Source organism: Mycteria americana, chromosome 6, assembly GCF_035582795.1.
Source record: "Mycteria americana isolate JAX WOST 10 ecotype Jacksonville Zoo and Gardens chromosome 6, USCA_MyAme_1.0, whole genome shotgun sequence".
Classification (NCBI taxonomy): Eukaryota; Metazoa; Chordata; class Aves; order Ciconiiformes; family Ciconiidae; genus Mycteria; species Mycteria americana.
The window spans coordinates 23,955,575-23,974,897 of record NC_134370.1 but is presented as its reverse complement, the minus strand read 5'-3'; the positions used below and the strand labels follow the sequence as shown (position 1 = coordinate 23,974,897).

General features: G+C 42.5%; 1 protein-coding gene across 5 annotated transcripts in view; it reads left to right on the top strand.

Moving 5' to 3' along the window:
- The window catches only part of SORBS1 (sorbin and SH3 domain containing 1), a 176,765-nt gene that overhangs the window by 66,717 nt on the left and 90,725 nt on the right, over positions 1-19,323 (top strand). The gene's annotated exons all lie outside the window — the stretch shown is intronic.

Sequence of the window (19,323 nt, the reverse complement as noted above, 5' to 3'; positions counted from 1 at the left end):
TGGAATTGACACCTTCAGCTGTGGTATTTGCCCCAAATGTGGTTGGGTCCAAACAACGTCTCTGCCAAAACACAAGCCACAACTTTAAAACCCACAACTTTAAGTCTATTACAAGCTCACACTACCTAACTACATATATGCTGTTCTGGTGGGAAAAGAAATCTGTATGGCTGTTCAGTGCCAGTTGTTTCCTTTCCTTTTGTAAAGGGATAAGCATCTCCATGTAGCAGGGAGCGAAAGCAGCCTTGCAAATAGAGGCTACTGCTTGTGTGCTGTGATCTAGATCTAGCTAGTTGCCTTGATCTCGGCTATTACCACCTGAGGCTGTGACAGAGGGTTTATTGCTGTGTTTGCTAGGGGGAGTTAAATCTCACTCCTTGGTGTAAAAAGCCCTAGATTTCCTGGCTCTTTCCATAATGAGTAGTGAAAGAAAAGCACTGCCATGTGCAGATAAGACAGCTTATGTGTCTGTCCGAGTGCAGGATGACTTGTCCTCTTGAAGCCCTTGTTGCTCACCATTGACTGCAGAGGTAACTGTCTAGATGCCTGACATTTGGTTAACTCTAGCTAGGTGAAGTGGATCCTGTCATTACTATTTATCCCTCATGTTTGTATATGTGGAAATGTCCATGTTTAGAATCCATGGCATCACTAATTTTGTCTTGAGTGAGGATTATGTTTTACCAAGTTCATGTTTGCATATGCTGGTGTACAAGCCACGCTTCGGCAATATTTTTTCAGGAGATTCTTGCTGCTGGAAAGCACTGGGTAGCTGGTCTTGATGGAAAATAGAAAGTAGAGGGTCATAAAGAGATAATTAAAACTGCAGCTCTCAGGAAGATCTAAAATTTCTGAAAAATTGAAAATATGAGAGTTTCACACTACAAATGCTTTGGATGCATGATACACTTGGTAGTTACTTGGAGCCAAATGGGATTTCACCTTTTTGCACATGCAAAGTTGCCAATTAGGGACGGACAGTTCTGCTCTGAACATGTCACATAATTGTTCTGAAAACTTATTGTTGTGAATTTGTGTCTCTGAGTTCTGCAGTACTCTTTCACTGTATTACTCTAGTCTATGTAGCTCTAAAACTATCCTGTAAATATTCTTATAATAGACAGGGCCTTCCTATGATGTTAGTGTAATTATTTAATATTACAACAGCAGTTGAAAGATCTGGTGCTGAACCTATTTTGTAAGATGCTGTGCAAACAACACATTTGCTTAAAGAAAATATTAAACCAAAAGTTGCTATACCTATTTTTTACCTCTGTATCTTAACACAGAGTAGAGGAAGACTCTTTAGATTTACCTCCTGGTCTTTGTCTTCAGTCAATATGGTTTTGGTTGAAAAGATAAACTGCAGATCTGTGTGAAAATGAGAACTGAAGACACATGATGTGAACATAGCTCTGTTCTAGCAAAGAACGTGAGTATCCAGAGGAAGTTAAGTACAGAGTTAAATCCATTTAGTAAAGTCCAATGGCACTTGCATAAGTGGTGCGCTGCCTCAGAAGCCATCTGCAATTGCAGCTGTTAACATCCTTAAAGTTATGGTAATACCTAATTCTGTTTAGTGAAAGTGATCATGTGCAAAAATTTAAATAGTTGCAGGAATAAATCCTACTTTTGTAGTTTTTTTGAAACCTGGACCTGCTGGTATCCAAGCTGTACTGGGAGTTCCTTAACAAACGATACGTGGGGAGACCCAGTTTATCGTTCCGGCAGGAGGGCTGGCATTCTGTTTGTGTTCATTTTGGTGGGGGCGGGGGAAAGGAGTTGTAGTGAGATACTGTCTGTCCTTGTCTTCTCTTTTTTGCATTGGTGGGGTAAGAAAACCTGGTTTGATTGCCAGGCATATTGAATTCCTTGAGTCAGGGGCCTGGTGTACCATGCGTAGTAGCAATGTCAGATTCCACGCTGCTGTCTGCTGAGCCACTTCACTGATGTGACCTGAGCCGTTTTCTGGTAGGGCCAGTTTGGATGGAAGGTGCTTCCTTGCATGTGTGATGAGTTTCTCTTCTCAAGGCACTGGGCAGCTAAGTTGTTTCGCACAGTCCAACAAAGTTATGATAGGTGACTTCTGTTCACTCCTGGACTGGTTTCAAGATCCTTTTGTCGTGGAGTGGTTATTACGTAGAGAGTGGCTCTCTTCAGAGTCATCCAGTTTCTTCATTATGTTGTTTACATGTTTCTCTAGGCACGCTTGTGGAGTGTGTCTGTTGAAGGGTGTCAACACTTCACTGTATAAGTGTATTAATTAACTCTTAATATCTTGATTGTAGACATGAAGCCCCAAATCACTTTGGTTATTTAGAGAAGCAGAGCCTGAAGAGGGCTTGCTGTATTATTAAGGATGCTCTTTGTCATTCCAGGAGTCTACTAGCAATTGACTGCACTGTAGACTCAGTTCATCAGTCTGCTTGTGGCCTCCTTTTGGACTTCAGACAAAACATCCTGCCTGTGCTTCAATTTCTGCATTGACAGAGCGGGGACAGCTCTTACATAGTCATAGCAATAGGGACTTCTCGGCTTAGAGTTGCTATGAAGTTGTTGAGTTGACGTGTGTTATAGAAATGTATCATTTTGTTCTGACTGAAATGCAGCTTTACTGTTCCCCTCGTAATTCTCTTTAAGAACAGAGTGCCAGGACATTAACACTGATAGCAGTTCTCTTACTGCATCGCTGGGCAAGTTCTTGCTATTTGTGACAGGATAGTTTCCATTTGTCATGACAGACTATTTCTAAGCTTTGCTCATTATTTAGGACTGGATTATATCACTTTATTTGTTTCTGTAGATGCTTTCATCAGAAGCCAAGTCCAGATGTAGCCGTTTGGCAGTAGATCAGGCTGAACTACCCAAGGTTTCGCTGAGACTAAATAAGGCTTAAATATTTTCATTCTGTTTCCTCTTCACCTTACTTATCGTGCTGGCATTGACAGAAGCAAGGCTGCTTTTCCTGAGTGTTGATCACCCTTCTGCATTGTCAGTAAGTGCTGTTAGCAGTGTTTAAAATACAAGTGACTTGTTGATGCAAGAGAGAGACAGGGGTTTGCATAGCTAACCCTCCTTGTTTTGGCAAGCCTATTAAGATGTCAAGTGGCTCATACGGTGGACAGGATTCCGAGACCTGCAGTAGCACAGCCCTGACATTTGGAACTGGCATCCAGCCCTGAAGGTAACAGTGCACTCAGTCTGTTTTCACAGTGATTCTCCTCACAGGTCTATATCTGGTAATAGGCTGCTGCTGGCAATTTGCATGGCGATTCGGACTAATTGCCAACAGTGTTGTCACCTGTCACAAACGATTAATAATCAAATACTGCCTCTCTGCAACTCTGGGCAATTACCACATGTGTTACAAGATGTGTTATAATGTACTGTGATCAGTAAACAACTGCATTGTACTGAGTTTTGCCTTCTGCTTCCTGAAGAGTGCTGGTAGAAGCCAACTTGCTGCAAGACATGGCTACCTCTGGCCCACAGAAGACATCCGTTGTTTTCTGCGTGCAGGAGCCAAGAATGAGGGATGGCTTACACTCAGAGTGGGGTGTGTGACAAAATACTGCTTTAAGGGCACTGATACCTCCAAAAGGGCCTCATGGCAAGGCAGTTTGACTTCAAGTCATCCTCTCAGAATAAAAGACACAATCTCCAACCCCTGAAACTAAGGTCTTAGAGCAATGTGGGCTTTATGGAAGGTGCTGTTCTGATTTTTAGCACTTGAGTCAGTAAAACAGCATGACTTGGCATCTAGTTATAGAAGAGGTTGGGGAAGGATATTGCTTGCCAAATATGCAAAGCATTTGTGTGATTTACTTCAGCAAAGATGTGAAACACATCCTACTCGGTCTGGGCTAAGGAGGAACCCTGGGGCTAGGAGAGTGCAGAGCTTTCAATGGCAAATGGAAATTGGAAAAGCTGTGAACCCCCAAGGAGATGCCTTACCTCCCACCTGCTTGAGGCCAGCCTGTGGTGGTGATAGACCTACCTCTGGCTTGAACCCCTAGGACAGGTCTCTGTGTGACACAGTAGAACGATGAGATTTGACAGAAGATGAAAGTGAGTTTAGGTTCCTGTTTCAGAAGAGCTCCTGCAGTGTTTTGAATGCAGAGTGCTATTGGAACTTCCTGATGCGGTTAGGTCCAGTGCTGTTTTTCTGCTGATAGGGAGGTCTCTGATTTGTGATACAATTTAGTTATGCATGAAGATAAAGTGTCAACTGTTCTGGTCTTGTTTGTTTCCTTAAAGCTGTCATAGGAAACATCTCAAACACTGCAAGCTACTTAACTGCAGATACTATTTAGTTACCAGTAACAAATCTGTTGTATCATCTTCTATATATGGACTTTTGATTTCTGAAAGCTGTAGTTAGAATTTGTCCTTTTACTTATCTGGGGTTAGTCTTCCTGAATACTTTCCCATGAATTATGCAAATGACGAGGAGAATAAAACGGGCCAGTATACATCCAAATTTGGTTCACAGAAGTTACTAGAGTAGAATTTCTTTGCATTGCAGAATTCTGTCTCCTTCCAGGAAACACATGTACCAGTGACCTCAGTGAATCAGTCAGTCTTCTATGGAAGAACTCATTCTGTACAACTGAGATAACTCACTCTCAGATATGTAATCTAAACTGCATTAAAATATGTTTAGTCACCCACCTCTTCACAGAGCACATGCAGCATTCCTCTTTCCTTGTTACTACATGACAATTTTCTGATAGCAAAGCAAGAGAGGATTAATTGGTACAAGAAGTCAGGTCAGGTCCACGTGAAGAACATACTACTGGTACACTGTGACAGAAATGTGTGCATACTGTGAATGTAAATTATGGAAAAACTGCACCTTCTGGACAGAGATCACTGCACCTCCCTCATTCTCTAAAAAGAAACAGCAGGATCCCAGTGCATGGATACAACTGCACTGATGCAACCTTGGTAAAGTTAGTCATGGGTCATACTTCATATCAGTACCTCAGCAGATCTGCCTTCCCTTCATCAGCTCCCTGCTTTTTCAAGGGTCCTGGTCTTATTCCTGTTAAACAAAGAGCTGCTGCTTTATTGCTTTTGACATGGGGCTCAAGAATTCGCTTACGTAAATGCCTTGAAATCAATGGGTGTTTTGCCATAGAGTATGCCAGGTTCATCTCCTGAACATAAAAGGTTTATCATCGCTACATCATCAACAAGACCAAGAGGTGTGATAATTGCTGGCTCAAGGGGCTGTGGAAAGCTGTGGGCCTGGCTAAGAAATTCTTCCAGTGTGGAGGTGACTTTGGGGTGAAGCTAAGGCTCAACAGACAGAGACTGCTTATGTAGTTACCTCCATGGCATGGATGTGCTTTGATGGTCTAAGTAGTGCATACTTCTAACTGTTAGAGAGCGTCCTTAGACTATTCTGTTGAGCCCTACTTTAGAAAACACAAGAAGTGTCTGGATCAATAAAATGTGGGAAATGAGGAGAAAATTTTTAATGATTATTGTGAAAGTTTATTCAGCTTCTCTTGGCACATAACACAGCTAGGAGCTTCTAGACCGTATGTGAGCTATGGAGAGTTTAGACTGAAGTAGTTCTCCTTCTAAGGTTTGAACATGTTTCAGGAGTAAAATATGTTGGCCATGAACACATATTACAAATTACTATATAACAGTTAAGCACAGTCACCTTCACTGCATACAGACCTCACAGATTTTAGCAGTCAAGAAACAAAGAACTGAGTCTGTAACGCTGCATGCCTCTTGATACTGATCTTTGGAATAGGGATATCTTCCTAACTCATTCCAGTCCTGTCATGCTGGGAGCAGCTCTGTTTGCTCCGATTACAGGGAAGTGTGATGGAACAATGCTGGCTTACTCTTGCTGAGAACAGAAATACAATGCATTGGAAGTTCCCAAGATCCTGGCAGATCCTTAGCTAATGGACATTGCATGTCTTTGTTAGTGTTTGAACATCTGTTTAGTTAGTAAACCCCAAGACAAGTGAGTACCTTGCTCTTTTTAGGACAAAACTAATAATGTTTGAACAACTTGTTGAAAATGTTTTGGCCCGGCATTGCTATAGCTAGCCCAGCTGCGTTATAATAAAGCCAAGCACTTTATTATCTGAATGGATGGATGGGAAAAAATATTTCTTATCATAATATAGCCAAATACAAAGCAGCTGAGTTTCTGGTCTTCTGAAACATGGGCCACTTTTACTATTAAGTCATGTTCAAAAGGTCTTTCTAGCCCTTACCATCCAGAGGAAATTGCTTGAGCCAAGGCATTCTCCACTTCTGAATGCATGGCCAAGCTCTGCTTAGCAGCCCCTTGGCTAGGACAAGCGAGCTGCTTACATGGGGAGTGTCTGCTAAATTCCCCACCTTTGTTAAAAAAGTGCAGACGTGATAGATGATGGATGGGTGAAAGGAATGAGAAGAGCGTTTATCCTCTTTCTGTTAGTACGCTTGTTTCTCCACAGCACTGATTTGGTCTAGCCTGTGAAGTTCCATGAAGTCAAAGGAGTCTTTTAGGTATAAATTTCAGTCCTTAGGTCTGAAGGGGAAGAGGCTCTGCCGAAGATCTGGCGCAGGGTTAATAGAGAATTCATCTAACCAAGATATGGTCTTATAAATGGCAGCACTGTCTCAGGTTGAAAGTTTTTACTTGGATTAAATGTATAAACATTTGCAAAGACATCAGTAAGAGTAGGTAGAATTTTATGCAGCACTGAATAAGAAACAAGTTGAGTTTGATCTGTATGTCTAATGCCAGATAAGTTGCTCATGTGCTTCTCTCAGATTTTAATACTTTTTCTTGTTTTTAAAAATGGAAAAATGGAGCAATGTCACCTCAGAACCATTTTACAAATCACAAGAGTACTGGATAATTTTGTCTTAGTCAGCCTTACAAGAGTATCTTTCCTCCCTTTTGAAATTCTGCAACCATATTTGACTGTTCTGCCTGCACTATCCTAGACATCTTTGCTGCTCTTGTCAAGCACATGTCTTAGTTGTCTCTTGGCACCAATTTGTAATCTGCCATATCTTTTGTCTCTGACTTTTTTTTTTAATGATAGGTCTGAAGAGTTTAGAGTTCATTTGAGTATTTGTGAGGTGTCCTCATCTCTCAGATATTTAATAACCATATTAGGGAAGGTCTGAAAGCCCAGAGAATCTAGTTTATAGGATTAGTTCTGAAAGTTTAGTATGCTTACAGAATTTGAAAAATGACTCGACTTGATGGCTTGCATTTTATGCAAAGCTGTAAACAAGAGGAGAGTACTCAAAGCTTGGCTGGTTCACAGATATGAATACTTTAATAATATCTCATGGGAAATATAAGAAAAGGCCGGTTATTCAGGTTCATGGGTAGCATCTATTCTGACGAGTGACCTCTTGGAGTAGGTACAAAGATACATAGGTCATGCTGTTGTGCTATCCTTTCACCATCCTGAGTGACACCTCTAAAACGTGAGGGGCCAACACAGTAGTGCAGGATGAGGAAGCATTGATGTTGTTGTTAGTGCTCTTCCTGTAGATAGAGAAATTCTGAGAGATGTTCTGCACAACCTGAGCAGGTATGCTCCATTCTTAACTGGACTACCATTATATCTCACATCCCATGGGATATTCAGCTATGAAGTGTATTTGCCTCTGCATTTTGATAGAATCCCAATGAATAGAAGGACTTTCAATGCAGTAGCAACGTTGTTGTGGTTAATCTGTTATGTGGTACTTGGATTTTTAAATAGTACCAGGATCTTTCTATGCCATTTTGATTTTTGTTTTCTTCTGAGCCTTTGATAATGTTTTTCAAACTTATTTTCTGTAGCCACAAAGAAGACTGAGGTTCTTAAATATTCATATGGTTCTTTATTTAAAAAAAAAAACAAAAAACAAAAAACAAAAAACCCAGAAGAAAACAAAAGAAGCAAACAAAAGAAAAAGGAAATAGCCCTTTTAGGATGGCTATACCTACTCTGCAAGGTGATGGAACCATTACAGCTCTTCTGCAGTGGAAGTACAGCGCTCACTTTTGCAGAAAGTGCAGGTAGTTATTGGCTCTGGAGGATGACACTGACAGCCTGGGCCTTCAGAGGCAATAAATAGGGCCTCTAAAGGGAAGTCAGTCTTTAGGAATGTGAGAAGTAAACACTGCCTAGGCCTCATGTATATTTACAGTAGAAGTACCTACATGAACACTTAATTGATCTCACCTGGGGTCCTGGAGCAGCCTGCCTTGTGCCCGGGAGCACAGTGCTGACATAGCTAGGTAACAGCTAGCTCAGGGCTTGCTCACATATCTCTCTGTAGACTTGCGTTGTGTGAAGTTGGCATTCCCAGAACATTATTATTGTTTTTTCTAGTTGAAACCTAAGATTCCTGGTTACTGCATGAGCTACAGCAGCTCAGACTTCACAGAAAAACCCAGCTATTGTGGGAATTGGAGTCAAAGCACGAGAGTTGGCGTGGCTGGGCCTTCTGCATTCAGTCCACATTTGACTTGCAACTGGTTAGTGTCCCCTGACTTCACAGGGATGGAAACCCTCCTGGGAGGCAGGATCAAATTCTGTTTCATGCCTGCTGCAGAGTAAACTGCGAAAGGAGCTGGAACCAAGGAGAGCTACTGCTTTGACTCTTACGCTTTCTTTTCACTGAGCTGACACCCCATTCTCACATTTCTCAAGTCCTGGCTGACTGAGGTGCGTCCTCCTGCATCAGGGGAGGAGGACAGAACTTCCTGTCAAGTATGTTCATGGAAGACAGATGGGAAAGCAGTGACCTCTTTGAGATTCAACTCTCCCCTCTCTGGAGATTTTGGGATTACTGGACACGTTAGGCTTCAATGTGAAGAGACTGAAGAAAACCTCTGATTTTATTCAGGTTTGGCTCTTTCTAGCTATGCCTGACACCTGGCAGGCTGTAGCAGCAGTCTGAGGTGTTTGCTGCTCTGGGTCTCTGTGCACAGGTGGAAGCGACTGAGCTCTGCTGGGGGATCCTCAACTGAGCACAGCATCGTTCTGCCCCCCGCACCCAGAGCGCTCATGTGATGATCAAAGGGAGGCAGTGACTCCTGAGAAATGTCACCAAGTGTTTAGAAAATCATTCTGCTTGGCAGCATTTCAGCTTCCTATTTTATGACTCTCCCCTCCCTTGTCCTTTGATATATATTGTAGGCCTTTGCGTTAAAGTAAGATCTGTGTTTCCCAAGAGAGAATGTCTGGAGGATGATGTGAAGTCATGTGTTGTATGTTCATGGTATTACCACTTCAAATGTTCTTGAATCAGCATGTGGCTCCCCCCGACGCCAAATTAAGTGATTTCACTTAAAGAATCATGAGGGTATTTTGTTTGTCATGTAAGAATATACGTTAGAATTACTTCTATTTGCCTTCTGGTTCTGATCCTTTCTGGTTCTTCAGGTTTTTCGCTTCACCGTGAGTGTCAGTAACTCCCTGATTTTATTTTGGGGGTTGGTTTATTATTTATTTTAGATGAAAGCTGAGAGTCTCATGCAATCTTCTGTTTCCATCAGGTGAGGCTTTATGAAAACATCACACGTTGTAAGAGCTGACAACACCATACTGGATGTGCAGTGCCCAAGGGTGTATCAAACAGGGAGGTGGCACTTTGTGCAGTGCCCATTCTTAACTGACTGGGTGATTTTATATGGTTTAGAGCGGCTCCATAAGTGATTGTGGGCAATTCTGGATGGGTTCAAGCTTCAAGAATCCCCCAGAAGATTTTTGGTTAAAGACTGAATGTTATTACTTGACTAGAGCTATGTGAGAAGACTTCAGTATTTTTGCAGCGACATTTTGGAACTGTTTCAGTCACTGAAACAGTGGATGTTAAAAATCTGGGCTGCTATTTTAGCACCAGGGCTTTGTTGAAGACAGGGTGGCTTTTAAAGCCACTTTATGAAAAATTAATCTCTGTCAAAGTTTGTACATTTTGTGGTGGTCTGAGTATGAAGACCAAAGATGGAGTTTTTTGGTGCTTATCTTTGTTCATAGGAGCAGGCTGAGTCACAGCTGGGGCAGACTTTAGGGGGAGAAAGTCTCTTGAGCTAAAGTAAGCAACTTTCTGCTCTGCTCATTAGCTTTCCAGCTTGCTAGAGGAATAGAAATACCAGTCGTTGTACCAGACAAAACTGTAGGCTTGATTACTGGCATTGGCACAACCCAAAACTTCTGAGGAGAACTTGAACCAGTGCACCCCCACGGTTTGGACACCCGTCACACACAAGACCATGTAAGGGCCAAATAGGAATTTTACAGCCTTTTTAATTCCAACAATGACTCAGAAAGGGCAAACCCTGCCTGAAGGCACAAGTACAGGGCTGCAAATGAAAAGGAGCGACACCTTTGGGCTGATTTTCCTTGTAACTCTTGATGTAGCTCTCCGAGCTGTAGGTACTGTTTACGTTAATATAATTGTCTAATCCTTTTTGAAAGCCAGTAAAGTTATTTCCCTACAGTATTCCCTCCTTGCCCTGTGGTAATAAATTCCTCAGGCTGATTTTATGCCACCTTTAAAAAATTATTTTTATAAAAGAATATCTATTACATTTACTGCCTTTTTATAGCATGGAGCAAGATAAATTGGCACGTCCCAATCTTGCTTCACAATTATTCATTACAATTATTCATTCATTACTTCACTTGCAGCCTGAAATCAATCAGCTTTTCTTCTTTCCTTCTATCTTTTCCAGCTAAATATTCCTCTAATCTTTCCATGTAACCTCAGTGTATGTTTGTCATTCTTAGTCTGTTAAGCATTGATTTGATTCAGTTGTTTAATCTTTCAAGGTTCCTCGGTATTATTTAATTATACATTGGTTAGCGAGTCAGATTTTCTGGGCGGCTGCTCCAAGAGTCTGCCTTATTCTTCTGTTGCTGGTGCCTGGAGCATTATGAATCCCAGGCCAGGTAACGATGTGGTCCCCAGGACTTTAACAGCTTCAATGTACCTTGTCCAGGGCTGTTCCTTCCATTACTCCCTTCCTGTGCTTGAGACAAGCAGAAATTATATTAAATCATGTTTGTGGGGCCCTACCACCATAGGCAAGGTGCTGCATAGTCCAGCAGCAACCATAGCAGCCTTGAAACTGCCTTCTGTGTTCTCTTCAGCATCCCAGAGCAGTACCCTGCAGTGTGTAGTAGCTGTAACTTGGCATGCTCTGACCCAAACACTGCTCCCTTGAGAGCTGCTATTTAATCGGTTTTAGACTCCTAGAAAGGCTGTCTGAGCAGGAGATGTTTCTTAGTGAGATGTTTTCAGCCATTTTAAGGATGCAATCATACCTGATGTAACTTTGCCGGTTACTTTGTCACTTTCAGTGTTCAAGCACAAGATACAGAGTTGTCAGGCAATCTCATGAGAATTTTTCTCATAGTGGTTGCAAAAAATTTTCTTTTCTTCTGTTACGTATGAAGACATCAAAACAACATGATGTTGTTTTAAAGAAACACGAGTTTTAGAGAAACATGAGTTTTAAAGAAATATGAAACATGAATTTGTTCTTTAGAACAAGAAGCATTTTTCTTTTCCTATAGTCCTGTTCAAGAGCCTTAGCATTTGCCCTGTGTTTTGCCAAGAACAGATCACGTTTTTCAGGGTCTGAGTCTAATTTCTGAATTAGAAGAGCAACAAAGAGAAAGAGAGCTCCATTTATAAAGTCTCAGTGGAAAAATAAAATAGGCACATATGCAAACGTGTTGGGGGGGGTGGTATGTAAGCACATGCACAGACAGGGATAGAAGCAAGCAATGTGACTTGCTTCCATGGGACATGCTTACAGTTTCATGACAACACGGAGCTAATGTACAGAGAAAGCAGAGGGGCATTTCACATCAGTTACACAGCTCATGGAGAGTATGCCTATGACAGCTTTTCTGTGAGCTGATAGTGACCCCATGCAGTGCACTGTTCCTTTTCTCATTTCCATCTGTCAGCATTTCACAGTTTCTCAAATCACTGGAAGCCTGCTATTGATTTTTAGATGTGTCCTAAGTTTGCCGTAAATTTTATACAATGACCTCATACTGCCAGAAGAAAAAGATTCAGGACACCTTCAGCCCAACATCTACCCTTAAATAAATGGAAGATGTTTGCAAAGCATTGCAACCTGTTTATAACCCTCTGGGAATGCATAAGCTGAAAGAGAATCACCACCACCTTAGTGGTTATTGATCTCTGCAGAGTAGACCTTTCTTTTTATGGGAGAATTCAGCCACTTTACCCTTTGTTCTCTATATTTCACTGAATGATTGTCTCTCTTTTGGTATATGCACAGCAGCACCAAATCTTAACGGTTGTGTCTGTCTTTGTCCAGCATGTTGTGATTTCATTCGCAGGCAATGCAGTCTCTGCATTAGATCAGACAGATTCTGCTCTGGCAATGGTACATCTGCCTGACATGCCCCATTGCTCCTGCAATCTACAGCCAAACCCTCTTTATGTCATTTCACTGTTCCTTTTCTCATTTCCGTCTGTTTGTCATTCCGGAGTTTCTTGAATAATGGAGACACAGTGATTGCTTTTGAGATGTGTCATAAGCTTGTCGTAAGCATTTTCTTTCCTCTAATAGCCCCCTTTGCCAGGCAGTGCAGTTGGAGGATACAGTAAGGGGAATTGACAACTTATTCCAGCTGTTCTGCTGAAGCAAATGCCAGTGGCTCTTCTGTGTGTTTCCCCACTTGCTGTCTGCATTGATTTTCTATTATTCTTGGCAGATATACTGAGGCCCGTTATTGCAGCCACTGAAAATTAAGGGGCCCTCATCCCTTGAAGTGTTAGAACAAGAGAGATTTTAGCATTAGGGAGATGAGGAAAATAAGTGCTTGTACTTTAAAGGAAAATCTAAGGCAAGAAACTTACTCCTGTTCTGAATTTTGCATGCTTCACCCTTTCTGTGTTCATTGAGGTAAAATTCATTACCATAGTTGTTAGCTGTGAAAAATTATATTCACCGTGGAGTTAACTCATGTGGCTGGATTTAAAGTCCCAGCTTTATTTACAGCCACTTAATGTTTGCCTCAAGCTGTGATAAAGATCTTATACCTTAGGGCTCCAAGTGATTTGCAGAGAGGTCAGGTAGAAATAAAATACTGTCTTCCTTGCACAGTTTTCTTGAGACGCAAAGGGAGGATGCGAGAGGAAAAGGCAACTGCCTTCCACGGGAGTACTGGGTGCTGGCTATGGCCAAGGTGAGAGCGCAGCGGTGCTGTGACCCAGCAAGGGTGGAATCCCTGCACCCCTGGAGCTGCAGCTGCCGCCCCTCTCCCTGCACGGAGTACCTCTCTCTCTGACTGCAGCATTTTCATCCTTTGTACAAAGCCCTTCATGAGTGATATTGCACAGGCTGGGGAAATCATTCACTGCCTTCTCTTTCTCTCCCCCTTCCCTGCTGTGGTTTCCTTTTTCTAGGCAGTTAATAGTTCTCAGCCTTTTTGAACCAAACGTGGTTAGCATGACCTCAGTGAGATTTTGTTGTATTATTTTCCCCCTCTCCCTGGAATGAGGGGCTATTGTTTCGTCCTAGAGAAGTGTAATCAACACAGTGCCCGGAGGCCAAGTCACTATGTGTTTGACCTTTTGCCTTGGTCAGTGACCCACATTTCATTGAAACACATTAGTAAATAGTGGCACTTCTTATGTCTTTAAGATTTATGTAACAGACGGGGGAAGATTAGAATTGGAGGTATCTCTTACTATTTTGGGGCCTGGGCTGCCTGCCAGTTTTACTTCTTGAGAAGCAAGTGTTTAGTTTTGTGAATATGAAGCATGTGACTCATTCTCCTCCTTGACATGCTTTAATACATGTACTGAGTGGTGATTTACATGAGAATGCATTGAGGCTCTGCTTGAGCTGACAGCACTCGGTGCACTTTAATCTCACATGTGGAAAGAGGAAATGAGTTAATCTGCGGTTAAATATAGAGGTGATGAAAGAGGTGGGAAGGGGAGGGGTTGACTCTAATCTCGCTTAGGTTGGGGTCAGTCGAGAGTAACCTCTGTATCTGGATGGTATTACTCTGGGGTAAGTCATATCTCACCTCTGCGGAGCTGACAATATTAGCTAATGGAAAATGGCAACAAAGTGAGAATGTGCCCTAAGCTCTGGCATCCCTGCAGTGTTGTTCTTTCTGTTCATCCTCTACATGTTGGTGACACCTTTTTTTTTTTTCCTTTCAAGAAGTAACCAATGGATTGTAGGGGTAAGCAACTACACATTGCTGAAAATGCATCTTAGGGACCAAATCTGAGAGTGGATCAGTGTTGATCTACAAGCTTGGTTCTCTGTGATTGTCGTGAAGATGTACCATGACTTTGTTCCTTTATTTTGCAGTGTATCTTTGTTTTCTGTGTATTCCTGTCCTCAGCTTTGAGCTGAAGATGCAGAAGAATTGAGAAACTGGGATACCTCCTCTGTAGAAATCCCCGTCTCTTCTCCCTTTGTGTGCAGATGTGTTCTTAAACTCTGTATTAGACCGAGAGCTGCATTCTCTCCAGCTTCCTGCAGGCCTACATAGTTTTTCTGGGAAAGCTGCATTATTGTATTCCTTACTGGTATATATTAGCTGCTTCTGAGCAGTTTCTCTCTGCAAAGCACTGCTGGTATGCTACCTGCTTGTATGCCCAAACAGAAAGACAGCCATACCCGAGCAAAGAGAGGTGCTTTGCACCAGGCTGGCACTGCTGCCCGACAGGGTGCACTGCCTGTGCCGTGAAGCGGTACATTGCCTGCACTGCATTGGAGAAGACGTGAAATGGATTTTGCTGACTCATTTGGGCAGGTAAAAGCAGACTTTTGGGCATGGGCTGAACAAACCTGAAAGAGGAATTTCAGCAGCAGCCAAGAGTTGCTTCCTCTGAGAAGGCAGCTTGAGCTAATCTGTTATGTGCTGACAGTGGTTTCTCAACAGAGTTGAACCCAAGTAGTCCATGTGAGGAATTTGCATTTGGAGATCACATACTATATGGGTCATGTTTGTTGAGCAGTGGGTGAGGAAAGCCACTGGTTTACATAAGTTCGCTAAGATGAAAGGTCTGTCAGTTAGAAGAGTTCTTTTTTATATTGGAGAAAATCTAAAACAGTTGTTAGAGATCAAAATCTACCCTGGAATGTACCTGGGAATCACATGCTTTTGCAGGATTTGGCCTGGCATGTAGATTAGTAACAGCATCACTGTTGTCTTCACTCTTCCTGTTGGCCCAAAGCAATATTCTGTGAGTCATTCCAGTCCATAGACACAGGCTGAACTCTGGCCATCTGTCCCTAAGCAGTCCATATAGATCGCATACAAACTTTTTTGGTAAAATCTAATAACCTATCCAAAAGCCAATAACATTAGAGATGGCTTATCAATAACAGGCTGATTCTCAGTATTATTATTAATTGTAATTAGCAAAAATGTTACCAGAATCTGGTCTTTGCTGCACTAGCTGAGGATGGCATTTTTGTTGTATGTGATACTTACTAAGCTAGAACTTGCAAGATGGAGTGCCTCAGATAAGAAATTTTTAAAAGATCCATTGATAGCTCTTCTTATCTGAACCGCAAGTCTTACGACTTCCAGAGTGGAAGAACATAACCATATCTGAGACCAAGGATAAGCATCAACTTAGCAAACAGTTGCTCAGGTTGAAGACAGGGACCCTTGTCCTCCATTCCACACTGCTGCTTGTCGCTGTACCAATACTGATGGTTGACTTCACTCGTAGCTTTGTCAGTTGAAGTGTATGTGAGCATGGTCTGATCAGCATCCAGAAAATAGATGAGCTTAATTTATCTTCACTGGTTGTTCAGTTTAACTTGGTGGATTCTGCCTTCTGCAGATTATGGAGTGCTCACGTGGACGCTTCTGCTACCAGCACTGCGGGGAGGGATAACCTCCAGCAGGTGGGATGGTGACAAGCAGTTTTCAATGGAAACACCTTCAAAAGATGGGTGTCGATTTCCAGCCTTAGAGGCAGTATAGACTAGTGAAAAGAGCATTGTGCTAGGAAAGCAGGAGCTACAGTTTGTTCCTGGCACTGATCCTGGTGTTATGTGATCAGGTCAAATCACTTCTCATTCATGCATCTGTTTGCCCTTCATCTGTCTTGTCCATTTAAACTCCTTGGAAAAGGGGCTGCCTGTTCTTATGTGGACAATGGCAAAATAATAATATTTTTATCCTGCTAGTCTTACAGAGCTGCTGCAAGTTGTTGTTTTCTAAAAGGCCTTTAGATCTGAGTACTGTTTGTTGTTTTTTTTTTTCCTTTCCAACCCTTTGCTTTTCCATTGCAAAGCTGGCCCCAAACTGATGTGTTTGATTATATTTTCATTGCCATTGTACTTGCTTTGATTTTGCAGCTCAGTGCCCAAAGCACAGGGTGCTGTACAAACAACATGATGAAGTCAAGCAGGGTCAGTCCCTTTCTCTTTTTACCTTGAAAACAGTGTGAAACTCCTATGTTTCTTTTGCTTGGCACCTCCAGTTCTCGAGCTTGAGGCTGTGTGTGTGTCTGCTGCCCTCCTGTCGTGTTCGTGTGTGAGATCACTTGGACAGTGTTTTCCATTGCTGCCTTTGGGGGTACTGGAAGCTGTACTGGTTGCTTGGTTGTGTGTGAGATCAAGCTGTGAAGTGTGGAAAATTAATGCAAGAATAGCAGCGTGCTGAGCTGATGTCCATGTCTACAGTGGGTTAGTTGTGACTAGGTGCCATTACCAGGGCTCACAAGTGTACACATAGACTTGTCTTGCTGGATTATGCCTGGCCACTGTCTGCGACAAGGAATTTTCTCCTGTTACCCACCTCTCCTTTTTGCTTTTGGCTGTGTTCCTTTCTCCATGGGGATGCAGTTTGAGTGTGGCCTGTGTCCAGCCCTTTTAAGAAGTGCCAGGTTACTGGCTGCTGATCTGAGAAAGGGAGGAGGAGCTGGATAGCTTGATTCTGCACTACCATAGTATCGTCAGCCACTGTATCAGCCCTCAGCATGAATAGAGCAGCCTCCAGAAGCACCCGTAAAAATGTGGACCTTGGTACTTTTGTACTTTAGGCTCATCCCCATCTTGTTTCTGCTATTCCCTTCCCATGTCGCTCTGAAAAGCCCCTTATGGCAGGTTTGGGTACCAGGACAGACTGAGGCTGTAGCTTGATGCATTAGAACTGCACAACTGCAGTTTTCCCTAAGCCACAGTAATTTATTTGACTGTGGACCTGAACACTCTAAACTCAAGGAGCGTTTAGAGTTAGGGAAACCCCTACTTTAAAAAACAAACAAACAAACCACCAAACAACCCCAAGGGAAACCTCTTTACCAGCAGTGTGGTGAGTTTTTTTGGGTTTGTGGTGGTTTTTTGTTTTCTCCTCAGTTTGCTTGATTTCAGCACTCACCTGTTATATTGCTGCATTCATTCAAAGTTTCTGAGTGGGAGCACTGATCCGGTTGTATGCTGTTTTCTGTAGCTCGCTGAGCATTCAGTCACTGTCGGGGGCCTGGTGTGCTGGCTGCTTGTGCAGGAAGAGTCCAAGTACCTTTTGCATTATTCAGTGGAAACTCTTTCAACAGACTTTTCTGTTACAGTGGAAATCAAACTGTAACAGCAGATAAAACCAGAACACAGCTGAAGTCTAACAAAATTAAAATTAAAAAATGTTGAAAACTTATTGGCAGCGTCCTTCATCTCTGACACTGTCAGTTGCCCTAATTTTGCTGCCACTGACAGGAAGGGAAGTTTTGTCACTAACAGCAGTGGGCATAAAGTTTGTCCAAACTGAATCCTTCTGTGAGTCCTGCATTGATTTTTCACCAAAAATAGCTTCTTATGGTCCTCCAGGAGTTAATGTGGGGCATATTTCCAAGGGGAAAGTTCGAATGTTTAGCTGTTTCTTCTAGATTGGGGCACAAACCAGCCATAACCTGCATCCATACTCCCACGTCTTGCTGCGCTCCCTGCCTATGTGCCAGGTTAGAGCCTTAGTTGTAATAACTCTCAGCACCAGAGGAGTTTCTATCAGTTGCTTTTCATGCCATTTACACTCTCCTCCCCCTCTCAACTTAGCTCTTAGTCCTTGTGATGAGTAACGAGTTCTGTGGTTTGGGCAGCTTTTGGTTGCTGGGACTCTGGCCAGCTTCAGCCTTTTGCCAACTCACAAGGACAGGGCAGGTTGGGAAAGCAAACAAACTGTAGTTAATGCCACCAGGGCAGCTTCTTGTGTCACAGCAAAACCAAGGCTTGACCTTGCCACTGGAATATTAACTCTCTTTTGGTGCATACTCTGCACAACTTTATAGGAAATTTTCTTTTCAGTACTAGCAGTAAGGCTTTCAAATGCGTGTCCTTTCATTGATCCCTTTCTACTTGTTGGAGATGGAGAAACTGCTAGACTGTCCTGGACAGAAAACTCTAATTTGCTTCAACTTGTGTTTTCCTAGGACTATTCTAGTTTTATTGAAAAACTAGCTGGTTCTTCCAGGCTCATTGTTTGGGATATTAGCGGGACTTGAACGAAGTCTTGAGGCTTGTAAAAACACTGTATTATTGGAGCTCTGTGAGCATGTTCTGAGATGGCTCCCAGGCAAGGTCCCTGATACTCTGAGAGTTTTTACCTCTGAGCATCACCTTCTGTTTTCTCTGTGTCCTTTATGCCCCACCTGCACTGTCATGAAGACACCTAACTGGTGAGGCTTATTGGCTGACAGGCTGGTTGGACCAGGCCCTTGGAGGTTCTGGTCTTGCATTGCTTGTTGAAAAAAATGTGACTCCACTCCCCTCAGAACTTGCATAAAACACACACAAGGATTTGTTCAGTCATCCAGTGTAGGCATGTAACTTTGCTAGTTGGTCTCCTCAAGTTCTTTTTACAGTTGTTGAATACAGAGAAGTATGAAGAAGGCAATGTAGAGAGAGGCTGGGTTGCCCTCTGGAAGAACCCCTCTTTCCACTCAGTACAGAAGAAGCTTAGGGTGACTGGCTGACTAGTTCAGCCTGATAAATGACATGATTAAAGTTGAGTGGTCTCAATACTTACCTTATAAATCAAACTGCAAAGACATCTCACTAAAGCCAGGCTGCTGTTAATGTTATTGAGTGAAACAATAAAGCTGCACAGCCATCTATCAAATCAATGTCAAATCTAACCATTTAGACTTAATATTGGACTGGAGTTAAATAGTCACATTTAGTAACCATCAATGCATGCAAAAAAATAAATTGTCCTCTGTGAATTCTGCCTCTGTGGCTGTCTGTCTAGCTGTGTACCCTAACCAAGGAATTTGTCCAAAGACAACCTGATGTATGTTTCTTATAGGCAGGTCTACTACCTGCCCTTCCTTCTG